Below are 18,904 nucleotides of genomic sequence, written 5' to 3'. Positions count from 1 at the left end.
CTGTGATTACCTTTTAACTAGTCTCCCTGCTTCTGCCTTTGATCTCTATGATAGTCCAGGTCCTCCGAGAAGCAGATGCCAAGACAGGATTAAATGTACAAGAAATTTATTGTGGGAAACCCCTGTGAGAGAAAATGGGGAGGGAGCAGGAGAAGCTGGGAGAGCTGTCAGACTGTGATGCAAGTCAAATGAAGGAGAGAAGGAACATTGGGTGGAACATTCTTAGACCATTGTGTAGTTATGAAAAATTCAGCAAAGCTGTTGGGGAGTCCTGAGCTAGAATGTTGCCTGTCGAGGAGTTCTGCAATTCCTGGAAATGGGTCTGCCCTAGTATCCCTGCTAAGAGCAGCCAGTGGAAAGCACGGGCTCAAAACCCCGCATCTGGGATCCCAGTCAATTATGCTTCCTGCAGTGAGCCATCAAGAGTGCTTTCCAATGATTGCCATGTGTATCGCTTCAGTCAATTCTCCCTAGAGTAGTCAGAGCAATCCAGCTAAAATGCTGGATCATGTCATTCCTGTTGCTTAAAACTCTCCAATCACTTCCCATTTGATTCAGAATTAAACCAAATTCCCTACACGGGCTGCCCCACTACTTGAAAGAGGTGAGATCAATAGGTCCTCAAACCCTAAATGGAATCATTTGTGGCAGATATAGGGTAGTCTGACCAGGTAGTCTGCTCTGACTTAATTTAGTAACAATTGGAAAGTTAGAAGACGGTGATTCTTAGAAAAAATACAATTTGACTTCTTTGGATCTGGCTCAAAATGTCCTTATAGTGTTGGGTCACTTTCTCAGAATGTGAGCTGATGGGATACTGATATGGTTTGGCTGTGTCCCAAATCTCATCTTGAATTGTAGTTTCCATAATCCCCACGTGTGGTCGGAGGGATCTGATGGGAGGTAATGAATCATGGGGGCGGTTACCTCCATGCTATTCTCATGATAGTGAGGGAGTTCTCACGAGATTTAATGGGTTTATAATGGGCTTTTCCCTTTTTGCTCAGCACTTCTCCTTCCTGCTGCCACGTGAAAAAGCTTGTGTTTGCTTCCCCTTCCACCATGATTGTAAGTGTCCTGAGGCCTTCCCAGCCCTGCAGAATTGTGAGTCAATTAAACCTCTTTCCTTTATAAACTACCCAGTCTTGGGCAGTTCTTTATAACAGTGTGAGAACGAACTAATAGAGATACAAAAGAGATTGTATCAACATACACCACATTTACTTTTCCAGTGAAAGAATGAAGAAACCATGCATGTTTGAGGTTTTCTTGAGGGAAGTATCTAATGATTCACCTACAACCAGGGACTCTTCAGGCTGAAGATAGCTTGTAATTTTTCTTCTAGTCCCCTAGTAGACTAATTTGAACCTGTTTTCTATTCATCACTCCTAGAGGTCATGACTGTTTCTGGAATTAAGTTAGTTTCAAAGGAGGTAAAAGGAGGAAGAGCTGTTTGGAGAAATTGTTACTGGTGGAGAGTGTCCAGGTTCTTCGTGCTTTAAACAAAGAATTGGACAAATCACACAAAGAATGAAATAACACAAGGAGAGATTTATTGAAAATGAATTCACATTTGACAGAGTGGGAACAGCCCAAGCAAGTGGCTCAAGGGCTTGGTTACAGAATTTTCTGTGGTTTAAATACCCTCTAGAGGTTTCCCACTGGTTACTTGGTATACACCCTATGTAAATGAAGTAGTGGCCTGTGATCAGTCTGATTGGTTGCAGAAAGTGACCAAAAAGAGGCTGAAGTGAAATTACAAAGTTACACCCTAAGCAGGCTTCTGATTGGTTGTGGAAAGTGACCAATCAGAGGCTAAGGTGAAATTATAACGTTATACTCCGATGCAAATGAAGACTTGGCTGATTACTAGCCTGATTAGTTGTGGGAGGGGACCAATCACAGGTACTTTCAATTTTTCATCTGCCATGCAGAAAAGGGGTGGGTTGCAAAGGGAGTAGCCTCTGGTCCTTTTGTTACTTGAGCATAGGAAGTTGGGGTTTTCCTTTGGTTTAGTTCCAGGAAATCAGCATGAATTGGCCTTAGATTCCCTGCCTCTAGACCCTATTCTGCCTCAAAATGGTTGATTCTAAGGCTATGGCAAGGAAAGTCAAGGTACATTTGAACATCTTACTGTATCAGAAAGTAAAAAAGTGCTGAAAAATCGGTGGGGACACGGGAGTCAGCTCAAAGGGGACTCCCACTGGTTAAACTTAGCATCAAAATAAATAACAGGAATGGATTATAACTCACTGATTAACCAAAAATGAATCAATGAGTCCCTATTATGACAAAAAGAGAAAATCACCTTAAAAAAACTTCAGCTGGGTGCGGTGGCTCACACCTGTAATTCCAGCACTTTGGGAGGCTGAGGCAGGCGGACATCTGAGGTTGAGAGTTCAAGGCCAGCCTAACCAACGTGGAGAAATCCTGTGTCTACTAAAAATACAAAACTAGCCAGGCGTGGTGGTGCGCACCTATAGTCCCAGCTACTTTGCAGACTGAGGCAGGAGAATCGCTTGAACCTAGGAGGCGGAGGTTGCGGTGAGCCGAGATTGCACCATTGCACTCCAGCCTGGGCAACAAGAGCGAAACCCTGTCTCAAAAACACCCCCACCCCCCAAAAAAAACCCTTCATATTACAAAGTATTAGTGGTGTTAATGCGCCTTTTGAAATTTCAAAATCCAGTTTTGCTGTTTTTTAATGTTCATGTGAAAGAATAAACATTCCTATAAAATGTCCCTACAAATATTGAAAAATTAGCTTTTCATTAGTAAAAGCAAAATTCATGTGTCTTCTAAAGAGTACATATTTTACAAGCCTCATTAGACATCTTGACACAAAGCATTCAGAAATAGAAAACAAGCATTGATTAAAAATCTATATTTTTCTTTTTCTTTTTTTTTTTTTTTTTTTGAGATGGAGTCTGTCTGTCACCCAGGCTGGAGTGCAGTGGCACACTCTTTGCTCACTGCAACCTCCACTTCCCAGGTTCAAGTGATCCTCCTGCCTCAGCCTCCCCAGTAGCTGGCACTACAAGCACACGCCACCATGCCTGGCTAATTTTTGTATTTTTAGTAGAGACAGGGTTTGACAATGTTGGCCAGGCTGGTCTCTAACTCTTGACCTCGTGATCCACCTGCCTCGGCCTCACAAAGTACTGGGATTACAGGCGTGAACCACTGCGCCCAGCTAAGTCCCTGGAATTGAGCCCCGGGCTGTGTCTCTGCCTTCTGGGTAAATGAGGAACAGAAATGAAAATTATATTCTGTGGGAGTCAGTGTGAAATTGCATCTTCTGCACAGGCAGAGTTTGAAATTTACATCCTAGTCTCCATCACCAGCACAGACATCTCCAGTTCATGCTTAGGTAAATAACCTGTTCTAGTTGGAGGAGTCCCGGACATTCCAGCTCCCACCACACCCATGTGGACTCACATGGAGGTCTCTGCCCCAACGCTGAGTCGCAACTGCCACATTCAGGACACATGTCTCCAACACTTGCATAAAGGACTTTTAGGCCGGGCGCAGTGGCTCACACCTGTAATTAGCCGGGCGTGCTGCGGGCGCCTGTGGTCCCAGCTACTCGGGAGGCTGAGACAGGAGAATGGCGTGAACCTGGGAGGCGGAGCTTGCAGTGAGCTGAGATCGCGCCACTGCACTCCAGCCTGGGGGACAGAGCGAGACTCTGTGTCAAAAACAACAACAACAAAACTACAAAAATTAGCTGGGCGTGGTGGCACACTCCTGTAGTCCCAGCTGTTCAGGAGGCTGAGGGAGGAGAATGGTGTGAACCCAGGAGGCGGAGCTTGCAGTGAGCTGAGATCGCGCCACTGCACTCCAGTCTCGGGGACAGAGCAAGACTCCGTCTCAAAAAAAAAAACAAAAACCGGCTTTCAACTGAAATCATAGAAGACCACCTTTTTATAGACTCCAAAGTAATCATTGATCCATACAATAATCATCAATAAATACTAAAACTATTATGTGAAATACTGTTGGGGAACAGGATTACTCATACAGTTTCCAAGTATCACTCCACAGAATATTTCTTAATTACAAGGAAAAACATCTTTATGTCAGAGAAATCCAAGAGGACCTTAGCTAAATGTATAAAGTTTGTTTTTTGGCTTTTGTTGTTGTAGTTTTTGAGACAGTCTCGCTCTGTTGCTCAGACTGGAGTGCAGTAGCATGATCTCCGCTCACTGCAACCTCTGCCTCCTCGATTCAAACCATTTTCCTGCCTCAGTCGCCCAAGTAGCTAGCATCACAGGCGTGCACCACCACGCCTGGCTAATCTTTGTATTTTTGGTAAAGACAGGGTTTTGCCATGTTGGCCAGGCTGGTCTAGAACTCCTGGCCTCAAGTGATCCGCCCACCTAAGCCTCCCAAAGTGCTGGGATTACAGGCATGAGCCGCTGCACTGGCCTGAACAAAGTTAATGAAGCAGACTGACATGCTATGCCCCTTGTGTTGGGGATCACTAAGATCAACCTCAGGTTTGATGATTCACTAGAAGTACTCACAAAACTCAAAAAAACCTGTTCTGCTCACAGCTACAGTATCTTACAAAGAAAGGGCACAGATTTAAATCAGCAAAGTGAAAAGATGCATGAGGTAAGTATAGGAGAAATCAGGGGCAAGCTTCCAGTTGTCCTCTCCCAGTGGGGCCACACAGACTGTACTTAATTCTCTCAGCAACTATGTGTGACAACAGGTGTGAAGACTGCTGTCCAAAGAAGCAGACCCAAGCCTTGGTCCTCAGGATTTTCATGGTGGTCAATCACATAAGCATGTGTTGTCCATGTGTTTGACTTTAGCTACCCAGTCTCCAGACCGTGAGAGGTCAAACTGATACAGCATCGTCCAGGACCCCAGGCATAGAAAAACAGGTGTTCACCGTAAGTCAGATCATTAGTGCAAACTAACTGATCAAACATATAATTTGGCCCAGGGCCTAAGGCATATAGAAACACTCTTATCAGGCAGGATAATTGCTCAGAGGTTACCTTCCAGCAGCAGGTCAAGGTCCAATCCTTTCTTGGGGATGTTTGAACAGTCCAAGCCTCCCGAGTTAACCCCTTACAGAACACTCCCTGATATGAAAGGGCACAAATCAACAATATGGTATACTGCAAAAATATCTTATCTAGATATAATGATGAGGAAACCATCAGAGATCCCAGGATTCATCAGCATTTGGCAAAACAATTGTCCTGCCTCTTTAAAAAAATGTCAGTTATGGAAGACAAAAAAAAGGGGGGGCAACTTTTCTAGATTAAAGGAGACTTCTACTTTTTATTTCTATGGTTTTGACTACTTTAGATACTTCATATGAGTGGAATCATAAAGGCAGTGTCTTAAGTAACATGACCATGGAAGATGGGACAAAACAAGAGGCACTTGGATTAATTTAATTAGTGTCCTGTTGAATTTAAGAATATAATGTTTGACACATGTACAAGCAGATCAGTAGCAGACTTAGGGAATTACTATTAGGCATATTTCACTTAGCATTATATCCTTGAGGTTCATCCATGTTGTAGCACGTGACAGGATTTTTAGTTGATCCTAGAACTAGTTCCTCATCTTTTTTTTTTTTCCATAGCACAATGTGTGATCCTTCACAGTTATTCCATTCTATGTGTGTATCACATTTTCTTTTTCCATTCATCTGTCAATGGACACTTGTGTTACTTCTACCTCTTGGCTACTGTGAACAATACCAGGATGAATATGGGTGTGCAAATATCTCTTCAAGACTGCTTTCAGGGACGAGGCACAGTGGCTCACTCCTGTAAACCCAGCACTTTAGGAGGCTGAGACGGGTGGATCACTTGAGCCCAGGAGTTTGAGACCAACCTGGGCAACATGGCAAAACCCCGTCTCTAAAAACTGCGGAGCTGATCCTGAGGAGGTCAAGGCTGTAGTGAGCCATGATTACACCACTGCACTCCAGCCTGGGCAACGGAGTGAGAGCTTACTCTAAAATAAATAAATAAAGGACTCTGCTTTCAGTTATTTTTGATGTATATTCAGAAGTGAGACTGCTGGATCATATGACAAGTCTATTTTTAATTTTGTGAGGAATCTTAATACTGTTTCTCATAATGGCTGCACAATTTTACATTCCCACCAACAGTACAAAGAATCCTAATTCTTTCAAATCCTTGCCAACACTTGTTATTTTCTGTTCTTTAGATAGCAGTCATTCTAATGTGTGTGAGGTGATACCTCAATGTGGTTTTGATTTGCATTTCCCAATGATGAGCAATGTTGAGCATCTTTTCATATGCTTCTTGGGCATTTGTGTGTGTGTGTGTGTGTCTGTGTGTGTGTGTTTACTTTTTTATATATGTGTACTTTTTTTATATATATACTTTTTTTTTTTTTCTGTCACTCAGGCCGGAGTGCAGTGGCACGATCTCAGCTCATTGCAACCTCCGCTTCCTGAGTTTAAGCGATTCTCCTGCCTCAGCCTCCCAAGTAGCTAGGATTACAGGCACCCTCCACCACCTCACCTAATTTTTGTATTTTTAGTAGAGATAAGGTTTCACCATGTTGGCCAGGATGGTCTCGATCTCCTGACCTCAGAGGATCTGCCTGCCTTGGCCTCCCAAGGTGCTGGGATTACAGGCATAACCCACCGTGCCCTGCCTATTTGTATATTTTTTTTTTTTTGACAAATGTCTATTCAAGTTTTTTGTCCGTTTTTAAATTGTGTTTTGTTGTTGAGTGGTAGGAGTTTTTTTAAAAAATATATTCTGGATATTAACTTCTTTGATATATGACTTGTTAACATTTTCTCCCTTTTTGTAGGCTTTTTAAAATTCTGTTAATTGTATCCTTTGATGCACAGGAGTTTTTAAGTTTGATATAATACCATTTATCTATTTGTGCTTGTTTTTTTCTTGGTAGAGATGTGGTCTCACTATGTTGCCCAGGCTGGTCTCAAGGTCCCAGCCTCAAGCGATCCTACCACCTCAGCCTCCCAAAGTGTTGGGATTACACATGTGAGCCACTGCACCAAGTTATATTTTTCCTTTTGATGCTTGTGCTTTTGGTGTCATATCTAAAAAATCATTGCCAAATCCAGTGTCCTGAAGATTTTCCCGTTTTCTTCTAGGAGTTTTATACTTTTAGAACTTATGTTAGGTCTTTAATCCATTTTTAAGTTAATTTTTGTATATGATATAAAGTAAGGGGCCAGCTTGAATGTGGACTTTCAGGCAGCTATTTTTTTTTTTTTTTTTGAGATGGATTCTCACTCTGTTGCCCGGACTGGAGTGTAGTGGCATGATCTGGGCTCACTGTAGCCTCTGCCTCCTAGGTTCAAGAGATTCTCCTGCCTCAGCTCCCCAAGTGGCTGGGATTACTGGTGCGTACCACCACGCCCAGCTAATTTTTGTATGTTTAGTAGAGACGGGGTTTCGCTATGTTGCCCAGGCTGGTCTCAAACTCCTGGCCTCAAGTGATCCTCCCGCCTCGGCCTCCCAAAGTGCCGAGATTACAGGCATGACCCACCATACCCGGCCAGCTATTGGCTTTTAAACTTCTTTTGACTGCTTGTCTACCAAAGGCCTTATTATAATATCATCATATATTTACTCCTAAGGGCATGAGAGTGGTCTTTTCTTGTTTGGTTTTCCAATTTAATTTAATAGGAAAACTTATCTCGGTTTAATTATGTAAATGTTAAATATGTGTGAATTTTCTCTCTAAATATGTTTGAATACATCAGTGACAAGTACATTTTTATGTATCTTACAAATGAGTAAAAGGAAAAAAAAATCTTCCAAGCAACTCCAATAGTTCTCTATAAGTGCTAATATATGAATGTTAGTTGATAGAAAAAGCAGTATTAACAGGAAGAAAGTAATTTATTAGTTAATTTGCTTTCCAAAACTAAAACTGTAATAAGAGGGCTTTTGCTTAGAAAAGGAATGTTGAAAACTACCTCATATGCTACACATTGTGCTAAGTATTCCTCCAGAGAAAAATAGAAGAATGCCTTAAATAATATGATAGTGGAAGACGGGACAAAACAAAAAGCACTTGAATTAATTTGATTAGTGCTCTGCTGAAGTTAAGAATATAGGGTCCTACACATGTGCAAACATAGAACAGTAGCAGATTTAGGGAATCACTATTAGACTGCACCTGTTGGAGTCCTCAGTGAATCCAGTCCTTGTTTAAGGCTTCCAGTTGGAGCTGGCAGTTGTTGTAGGGATTAAATTATTTAAAGCCTTCAGCTGGCTAGTGTAGGCAAGCAGTAGCTTAGAAAACACTTAATCTATTTTTTAAAATCTGTTCCTAAGTTTGCTTTGCTTAGGCTGTAAGACTACATGTACCACCCACCTGCCACATTCTGGAATCTTTTAAATTTATCCAAGAAAAAAGGTTTTTTGAGGAATATTTACATTTTAATACAAAATGCTTATTTTGAACACAATCGATTTGTAATAAACAAATCATTTGCTAAGTATCTAAAAACATATTGTTTAAATTAATTTCAAAAGGAAATTACCTATTTTCACAGCCATCTTTTAAATTTTATCTTTAATCAGAGGGGCTTTTGATAACCAACATTATGTGAACCCTTTCAACAGAAACATTATTTTATTTTATATATTTTTTTAGAGGAGGTCTCGCTCTGTTGCCCAGGCTGGAGTGCAGTAGCACAATCTCGGCTCACTCCAACCTCCACTTCCTCGGTTCAAGTGATTCTCCTGCCTCAGCCTCCCCTGTAGCTGGGATTACAGGCATGTGCCATCACGTCCAGATAATTTTTGTATTTTTAGTAGAGACGGGGTTTCACCATGTTGGCCAGGGTGGTCTTGAACTCCTGACCTTAAGTGATCCACCGGTCTCAGCCCCCTAAAGTGTTGGGATTATAGGCGTGAGCTACTGCACCTGGCCAGAAACTTTTTTTTTAAGCCAGCTCCATATATATTACATAATTTGGTAACACAGTGCAATATATTTAATTCTGTTTAGAAAACTAGAATTACTTAATAAACCTTACTGTGCTTTGGAGTGACCTGAGGAATTTTTTTTTTTTTTTAGATGGAGCCTTTAAAAATAACAAAACTTTTGTTTCCAAATGGTGAGATATGAAGTAAAATAACTTTGGTGGGCATATATTCTTATTTTCCTAGCGTTTATAGTAGAATTCATGAAACAAACAAAACCCTGTAAAATAGGTTTAAAGTATTGAAATGTAAAATTCTAAACTTTTTCTGTTACTAGTCTCAAGTTTGTTTATTTATAAAGCTAACAATTTTTATAACCTTCTGTCTTTTCCTCCCTAAGACTTTTTATTGCTTTATTTTTAGAAGCTTATTGTGGGCATGATTAAGATGAAAGCAAAAATTTTAGATATGTAGCAGAGGAAGAAAATACATTTAGGACAAACTGCCTCTTAAGTAGAGAAAATAATAGTTGAGCTATTCTAGTTGCAATTTCTTACTTGGTTGCAAATGTACCCTCAAAAGTGGAAGATGATTTTATGCAAAATGTGGCTGGCTGTGGAGAGTCAATTTGGGCAAATTAAACGGAATGACCTAAACATTTATACCAGCTACAATATTGTGACTTTTATATAACTACTTTTATTCAATCAGGTACCATTTCATCATTTCTCCAATTTAATTGCTTTAAAATGTTACCATAGGGTGCCATCCCAGAACCCCATGGGGAAGGCTGTTAAGAAGTCCCAGCTCTATTCCTCTATTCTAACCTCCCTCAGCGTCTCTTTCTTGCTTTCAGCCGGCTCCCAAAGGATTCAGGACTCATTCTTCCACTCCTCGCAGCTGTCACCACCAGCTCTGTTTCCTGGGGTTCCTCCCCCACCTCATCCCACCCAAGACTGGTTATGGTCTGACCTAGTTTCCTTAGCATCCCCCTTCCTTTCTACCTCTGAAAATAAGTATGAACGCTGTTTACACACTGAGGGTGCAGAGCATTAAGAGGAACCTGTAATCCAGCTGTCTCTACCATTATCATGCACGTATCCTTTGAGGGAGACTCATCCACCGTCATGTGCCTGACTTCCCCTTAGAATCTGCAAAGAATAAGGCCGGGCGCGGTGGCTCACGCTTGTAATCCCAGCACTTTGGGAGGCCGAGGCGGGCGGATCACGAGGTCAAGTGATCGAGACCACGGTGAAACCCCGTCTCTACTAAAACTACAAAAAAATTAGCCGGGCGTGGTGGCGGGCGCCTGTAGTCCCAGCTACTCGGAGAGGCTGAGGCAGGAGAATGGCGTGAACCCGGGAGGCGGAGCTTGCAGGGAGGCGGAGCTTGCAGTGAGCCGAGATTGCGCCACTGCACTCCAGCCTGGGCGACAGAGCGAGACTCCGTCTCAAAAAAAAAAAAAAAAAAAGAATCTGCAAAGAATAAAATCACTATGTTTAGTTATCTTTTTTTTCAAGAATGTGTCTTTTTAGCTAGTACCCCTTTCCCTAGAGTGACTACTTACTGCATACACAATGATTGTGGCATGAAATAATTAAACGATAAAATCCCGTTGGTTGGTACTCTGCACTTAGCTACCCAGACCTGCCACACACATTTACAGCCACCACCTGGCCTCTGTAGGCATCGGAGTTTCCCATTTCTGACCCCTCTCATTGAAAGTTTATCAAGATCAGCCAATCATGTGTATACATTTCTAGTGTGTGCTACTAAAAGAGTACTACCTGGATTCAGAAGTAGCATGTTCAAGCCTTGGATTTCCCATGTATTAGGTGGGCAAGCATGGCACTCTCTCCACAGGGTTCTTTTAACTCTTCTCTCCACACCCGCACCAGAGACCACTGGTAACAATCTGTGGCCATCACCTAAATTCTCACTCAGGTAAGAATTCGAGATCCCTTTCCTTCAACCTGTTTCTAATCATCTCACATATTAGCACTCCTTCAGTTCCAAGCTGGTTGAATTTACATCTTGGCTTTCTCTTAGTTTTCCCCCGGATTTAATTATTTAGGCCTCTTTTTTTTTTTTTTTTTTTGAACTGACCTGGTAACACCATAGAATGCTGCCTCTGGCAATTTCCTGTGACCCAGTAGGAAAATTAGGAGCAGGGCTTGTTGTATTTCTCTTATCAACAATGCCAGAATGGTGTCCGCTGTATACTGTGTGCACACATCATCACATTTTTTGTGTGTCTGTTTGTTTGTTTTTTGTTGTTGTTGAGACGGAGTCTCGCTCTGTCGCCCAGGCTGGAGTGCAGTAGCGCAATCCTGGCTCACAGTAAGCTCCGCCTCCCGGGTTCATGCCATTCTCCTGCCTCAGCCTCCCAAGTAGCTGGGACTACAGGTGCCCGCCACCACGCCCGGCTAATTTTGTTTTGTATTTTTAGTAGAGACGGGGTTTCACCATGTTAGCCAGGATGGTCTCGATCTCCTGACCTCGTGATCCGCCCGCCTCAGCCTCCCAAAGTGCTGGGATTACAGGCGTAAGCCACCATGTCCGGCCCACATTTTGTTGTTAATAATGATGGTGTTGAAGACTATGGCTTTGATGACTAGTTCTGCTTTAAGAAAACATTCCGTAAGTCTCCATCATTGCAGTGATATATATTTCCTTGCAGTGATATATATGTATATATTTATATATATACAGCCTACAAGGGGACAATATGGCACAGTGAGTATGATCATGAACTTTGAAGCTGGACTTTTTGTGTTCAAACCCTTGCTCTGTCTCTTTCTAGCTAGGGGAACTTGGCCAAGTTACTTAACTCTCTAGGCCTCAATTTCTTCACCTGCTGCTTCATAAGTTGGGGATAATGACAGTACTCAACTTCCTTGGGTTGTTATGAGGATTAAATGAGTTAACATTAGTAATGCTCTTGGAATACTGTCTGACACATCATAAGCACAAAAGTGTTTGTTAGATAAAAAGTGATTTTTTTTCCTGCCTTAGGTTGATTTGTGTAAATAGCACAAGAGGACACCAACCCCATGCAGATGGCAGCCCAGCAGGTCACACCAGTCCTTCTGTCCTCACACTGGCAGACAGAGGCCTCCTCTCTGGAGTCTTCACAGGGGCCTGAGCTAGAGCTGGAAATGCAGCTGGAGCTGCATCCAAAGCTGGGGCTGCAGGGCCTTGATTTGAGACTTGGCCTTGGTCTTTGGTGGGCAGAGGTAAGACCCTTGGCAATGCAGGCAGGAGCACGCTTCCCGAGCTTAGGGTAGGCAATGTAGGCAAGTCGATTGAGCTTCTGGATGATGTGCTTTGGGATTTGGGACTTAACCTCCTTGGCCTTTTTGAGGACCTTGACAGACTTGGCATACAGACACATGGCCTTGGTACTGTTAGCCCACTTCTTTTTTTTTTTTTTTTTGAGACGGAGTCTCGCTCTGTCGCCCAGGCTGGAGTGCGGTGGCGCAATCTCGGCTCACTGCAAGCTCCGCCTCCCGGGTTCACGCCATTCTCCTGCCTCAGCCTCCGAGTAACTGGGACTACAGGCGCCCGCCACCACGCCCGGCTAATTTTTTTTTGTATTTTTAGTAGAGACGGGGTTTCACCGTGGTCTCGATCTCCTGACCTTGTGATCCGCCCGCCTCGGCCTCCCAAAGTGCTGGGATTACAAGCGTGAGCCACCGCGCCCGGCCCCACTTCTTGTTCAGGTCCTTCTTGTTGTGCTTCTTGGCAAAGCACATGTTCCTCAGGAACTCGGGGTCTACCCCATTAAGAGGTTTATACCTTTGTTATCAGGGTTTCTTTATGTCATTTCTGTACTATTTTGGGGACTGGTTGTGTGTGGTGTGGCTCTTGGACTTGGCCATGTCTACATCATAACCTGTGGTTCCAGAAGCTCCTGGGACCAGAAGAGAAAGAACCAAAAGGTGAATTTTATTTTAAAAAAATGTTTTGAGACAGGGTCTCATTCTGATGCCCAGGTTGGGGTGCAGTGGCACAATCATGGCTCACTGCAGCCTCAACTGCCTAGGCTGAAGCCATCCTCCTGCCTCAGCCTCCTGAGTAGCTGGGACTACAGAAGCGCGCCACCACACCCAGCTAATTTTTGAAATTTTTTGTAGAAACAATGTCTCACTATGTTGCCCAGGCTGGTCTCAAACTCTTGAGCTTGAGTGATCCTCCTGCCTTGGCCTCCCAAAGTACTGGGATTAGGTGTGAACCACCACACCCAGGCTCAAAAAGTGAATTTAAAAATAAGTAACTGCTAGATAGTATTAAAATATTATCATTTGGAACAAGTGAAAAATATTTTCATGTAGCCAGGCTGAGTTCCAGAATGAATTTAGTTTAATTGCTTTGCTTAATTTTTTTGAGACAGAGTCTCACTCTGTCACCCAGGCTGGAGTGCAGTGGCACAATCTTGGCTCACTGCAACCTCTGCCTCCTGGGTTCCAGCAATTCTCTTGCCTCAGCCTCCTGAGTACCTAGGATCACAGGCGCCTGCCACCATGTCTGGCTAATTTTTATATGTTTTTCAGAGACAAGGTTTCGCCATGTTGCCTAGGCTGGTTTCTAACTCCTGAGCTCAGGCGATTCACCCACCTCGGCCTCCCAAAGTGCTGGGATTACAGACATGAGCCACTGCGCCGGCCTGTTTTGCTTAATATTGATTGCTTTAATTTCAGCTTTCAATCACGAATGACAGTCATGCAGTAGATAATTAAGTGTGATATGGATTACTTTGAAACTTAGCAATGAGAGTCTTTTTTTCTTTTTATACAGAATTCCTTTAAAATGAGAATATTTTTCACATAAAATAAAGGGAAACTTAGAAAATGTGTCTAAGTATAATGGAAGCATTCAAATGTTTGTTTTAAGCTTTCTAATACATTTATTTGTACAGATCAAGACTTACTAATATGCTAAAAAGGAACAGTTAAAATAAACTATTGTACATTCTTAAAATGGTCTACTGTGCAGCTGTTTACAAGAATGCAGTAAATTTATATATACTCATGTGGGACAGCCATCCAGCTATCTTATGATTAAAAAAGGAATGTGTAAAACACTATGTATGGCATGCACATGTTCCAGAACAGTGTTCTTAAATGGATATCTTAGTCTGTTTTCTGTCACTTTTAACAGAGTACCTGAAACTGGGTATTTTATAAAGAAACAAAATTTATTTCTTACAGTTTGGAGGCTGAGAAGGCCGAGGTTGAACGGCTGAATCTGGTGAGGGTCTTCTTGTTGGGGGGGACTCTGCAGAGGCTGGAGGTGGCACAGAGCATCAGTTGGCGAGGAGGCTGAGAGTGATAGCTTAGGTCGCTCTTCCTTTTCTTATAAAGCTACTCCCATAACTCATTAATCCATTAACCCATGACTCTATTAATCCATGAATGGATTAATCCACTCATGAAGGCAGAGAACTCATGAGTCAATCACCTCTTAAAGGTCCACCTCTCAGCAGGGCATGGTGGCTCATGCCTGTAATCCCAGCACTTTGGGAGGCCGAGGGTGGATCATGAGGTCAGGAGTTCGAGACCAGCCTGGCCAATATGGTGAAACCCCATCTTTACTAAAAATACAAAAATTAGCCGAGTGTGGTGGCACGTGCCTGTAGTCCCAACTACTTGGGAGGCTGAGGCAGGAGAATTGCTTGAACCCGGGAGGCAGGGGTTGCAGTGAGCTGGGATCATGCCACTGCACTCGAGCCTGGGCGACAGAGCGAGACTCTGTTTCAAAAACAAAAAAAAACAAAAAAGGTCCACCTCTCAATACTGCCACATTGGGATTAAATGGATTAAATTTCTACATGAGTTTTGGAGAGGACAAACATTCAGACCATAGCAATGGGTCACACTCAAAATTAGGGATATGAATAAAGCAACATTATTCTTTACTTTTACCGCCTCTTTAAACCTTGAAGGAAATTTTGTGTGGATGCTTCCCAACTTTTTTGATCACTCAGATAATATGAAGTCCCCTAGCACTTTTATTTCTGATAATAGTTTCAGTGCTGTAATTAAACTGGCCAGTCCAGTGAAATAATGGAAATACCAAGCGCCTGTATGAATGAGAGCTCATTGCTTCCTCCAGCTCAGCTTTGCTTTAAGTATGAGGAAGAGGGGCAGCCTGGGAGGCTTTTTACAGCTCAGTTTCTTGGCTTTGGGCTTCTATTGCGCCTCTCCCCTAAGCAACTCGGATGCCTCAGGGTTGAAAAGAAGAGGAAGAAATAAAGGACGGGAAAGACTTTACTCAACTGGTGACCAGGTGATTCTTGTTGGGGCCTTCTAGGAGTAGCAGATTCTGGTTCTTATTCTTTCTCTCTTCTACAGTTTTCTCAAAGACCCCTCCCACTGGAAACTTCCAGTTGCAATTCCTGTGATGTGGTTGATGCTTTTCTCTGGCAGCCTACTTACACCTCCATCCCTCAGCACTTGGATGTCTGATGGTTCAACTCAAACACACATTCTTTTGGAATCCCGTGTCCTTCTAGGCAGCCCAATGGGCAAGGTCCTTTTAAAGTCAATTTCAGGTTGGTTTTTGCCCATGAGTTTACTTGGCCCTCATGTTAATGCAGACCACTCCCAGAGAAGCCTCGCCTCTCTCCATTCCCTGCCTCTTCATGCCGCAAACCATATATCACCTTAGATTTCCCGGATGTGCCTCAAACTCTGGGGGATGCCATCCCAGCCCTGGAAGTGGTGTTTTTGGTTTGGGCTTGGGATTTTTTTTTTTTTTTTGAGACAGGTTCGGTTTTGCTCTGTCACCCAAGCTGGAGCAATACTTCCACTTCAGCCTTCCGAGTAGCTGGGACTACAGGCATCGGCCACCATGCCCAGCTATTTTTTTTTTTTTTTCCCAGAGATAGAGTTTTCCCATCTTGTCCAGGCTGGTCTCAAACTCCTGGGCTCAAGCAGTCCACCCACTTCAGTCTCCAAAGTGGTGGGATTACAGGTCTGAACCACCTTACCCAGTCAGAAGTGGTGTTTTTGAAGACTTGTTTTGTTTTGTTTTTGGGATGGAGTCATGCTCTATTGCCCAGGCTGGAGTACAGTGGTGGAGTCTCAGCTCACTGCAACCTCCACCTCCCAGGTTCAAGTGATTCTCCTGCCTCAGCCTTCCAAGTAGCTGGGATTACAGGCGTCTGCCACCACACCCAGCTAATTTTTGTATTTTTAGTAGAGACAGGATTTCATCATGTTGCCCAGGCTGGTCTCGATCTCCTGACCTCAGATGATCCACCTGCCTTGGCCTCCCAAAGTGCTGGGATTACAGGCACAAGCCACTGTGCCCGGCCTCTTTTTGGTTTAAGATAAGGGAAAACACCAAAAAAAAAAAAAAAAAGATAAGGGAAAACACCATCCTTTTGTCCCTCATGAACATGAGGAAAACACACAGAGATAACATACTCCAAAGAAAATTCCCTTCTTATGGCCACTTCAGTGCGAAGCCTTGTATACCCTCAAGATTGGTCTAAGGTTCATAAGGCCAGTTTTTTATTCTTGTATTTGTAAATCCTGTTTGGGAGGTAGCCATTCTCTTTGGAATGTGAGTGTTTCTGATATCTACTATTTTTCTCCTAATTTTTGAGGCTATAGCTGAAACTAAGACAGAAAGGATCTCATTATAACATTCTATTTAACTTATATATCCAGAGAATACTTCTTCAAAAAATATTTTAAAAAATGAAAATTTCAACAAATCTGAAGATCTAATTAGCTTTTAGTAGTGATTCATGAATTGGGCATCATTCTGTCCAAAACAGAGGGAGCTCTGTTGGCCATGCAGAAGAGTTGGTTTTTGTAAGGTAGCCTGAGCAGAAATGAGGAAACAGAAAAATTGTAAAAAGTAGATGCGTTAAGTTTACGTCAAGGTACTTTCACTGTAAGGCTTAAATCATGTCCTTATCACGTCAACCTGTTTTTAGGAAAAACTGGCCTGATTGGGGATTTCCTTGCTTCCTTAAAGTTTCAGCTTGATTATATAGCACTTAGCATGAATGACTCTATTTTGGTTTGGTCTGTTGGGCCTGGTGCAAGAGCTCAGTCTAAAACAATGGCCTCCTATAAATTTTATTTAATAAAGGATACCTGAGAAATTGATGCCTACCTCCAGGAAACTGAGGGGTTTGGGGAAAGGGTTGTGGAGGGAGACATTTCACTGTATAGCCTTTAGTGCCTTTTAAATTTTATACCATGTTCATTTGTCACCTATTCCACATATCTAATCATGTCCTAAAATGCTTCTTGTTACAATAGCAGAAAAAAAAAACACACTAAAAAAATGAGGTTTGGGCCGGGCACGGTGGCTCACACCTGTAATCCCAGTACTTTGGGAGGCTGAGGCAGGTGGATCACCTGAGGTCAGGGGTTCAAGACTAGCCTGATCAACATGGTGAAACCCCATGGCTACAAAAAATACAAAATGAGCCATACATGGTGGTGTGCACCTTAATCCCAGCTACTTGAGAGGCTGAGGCAGGAGAATCACTTGAACTCACGGGGCAGAGGTTGCAGTGAGCCAAGATCACGCCATTGCACTCCAGCCTGGGCAAAAAGAGAAACTCCATCTCCAAAACAAAAACAAAAAAACAAACAAAAACAAATGAGGTTTGTTTTAAAAGCAAAATTATAACTCAAGGCACAAAGTGAAGAATTGATGTATATATACATTTACATACCAAGAAAGGCACTTTGTCTTTAATTCTCCATATATCTTAGTTCTTTTTTTTTTGGCTAACTTACATTGTCACAATTCCTCACTGCTTATTTACACCTTTCTGGTACCATCAAACTGATAAATTATGGTTGATTTCATTGTGCTTCAATCTTGTTTACATCTGATTTTGAGTCATAGAACTGCAAAATTTGAAGGAAGCTTAAATGTCATTGTGTAAGTGTTCCTTGGATCATACAGTCATCACAGCAGAGACACACTCCAGGAAGCCTTTTGCAGAACAGTGAACCGGCCTGGCTTTTGTTGTGTGTGTTTGTTTTGTTTCCTTTTGTTTTACGTTTAATGCAAGTGTTGAAGATAAATGAATGTACCCACTCTATTATATAACACAGAGACAGCCTTTGTTCCTCCCTGGTGCTACCCTTAGTGTAGGACTCAGTGCTTCCCTTTATTTATCAAAAGAAAGTTCATTCTATAAGGCACTAGAGGGAAGATTTTGTAGAGACGGTGGATTGGAGAGTTACATCATATAACACACAGTAAAATTTAATGAAAGTCTCTGCTAAACAGTTTTGTTCTTCCCGTAAGTTCATCTCCGGACACCAGCTGCCCCCTCTCCCTTATAACCCTTTTTTCAGGCAGGCTATTTGGACTTGCCTGGTTACAATCAAGTTTCCAGTCCCAGGGATCTTCTTTCCAAACTCCTAAATCATTCCTTTTTCTCCTGCAGAGTAATTTAGCTCTCTCCTGGTTTCTTCAATTTTGTATCTTCACACCTGAAATTCCGTTCATCTAATAATCTACTTCCATTAGAAGAAAGTAAGTAATCCACAAAATTTTTAAAATATTGGTTTTTAAATTTATTTATTTAGGCTGGGCATGATGGCTCCTGCCTGTAATCCCAGCACTTTGGGAGGCTGAGACAGGCGAGTCACCTGAGGTCAGGAGTTTAAGACCAGCCTGGCCAACTTGGTGGAACCTCATCTCCAGTAAAAATACAAAAATTAGCTGGGCATGGTGGCAGACACCTGTAATCCCAGCTACTTGGGAGGCTGAGGCAGGAGAATCGCTTGAACCCGGGAGGTGGAGGTTGCAGTGAGCCAAGATCATGTCACTGCACTCTAGCCTGGGCAACAAGAGCAAGACTCCATCTCAAATAAACAAAACAAATGAAAGAATTTATTTATTTTAAGGCTAGTCAAGTGGAAGCAGTGGAAATAGAAACAAATAAATCTGTAACTGGTTGTGATCAATTAGTTGTAAACACCACAGCACAGCCTAAAAATATTTGTCTC

General features: G+C 42.6%; 1 long non-coding RNA gene and 1 pseudogene across 1 annotated transcript in view; both read left to right on the top strand.

The window, feature by feature from the left end:
* The window catches only part of LOC134731299 (uncharacterized), an 86,799-nt gene that overhangs the window by 16,201 nt on the left and 51,694 nt on the right, over positions 1-18,904 (top strand). Inside the window, exon 2 of the long non-coding RNA XR_010121287.1 lies at positions 1,008-1,104. This is a non-coding gene — a long non-coding RNA (uncharacterized lncRNA). The remainder of the gene's footprint in view (positions 1-1,007; positions 1,105-18,904) is intronic.
* LOC129484266 (small ribosomal subunit protein eS24-like) overlaps positions 1,012-18,904 on the top strand; it is a 55,909-nt pseudogene continuing 38,016 nt past the window's right edge.

Source organism: Symphalangus syndactylus, chromosome 6 (genome assembly GCF_028878055.3).
Source record: "Symphalangus syndactylus isolate Jambi chromosome 6, NHGRI_mSymSyn1-v2.1_pri, whole genome shotgun sequence".
In the NCBI taxonomy this organism is placed as follows: Eukaryota; Metazoa; Chordata; class Mammalia; order Primates; family Hylobatidae; genus Symphalangus; species Symphalangus syndactylus.
The sequence above is the reverse complement of the archived record's forward strand: the minus strand, read 5'-3'. Positions and strand labels throughout refer to the sequence as shown.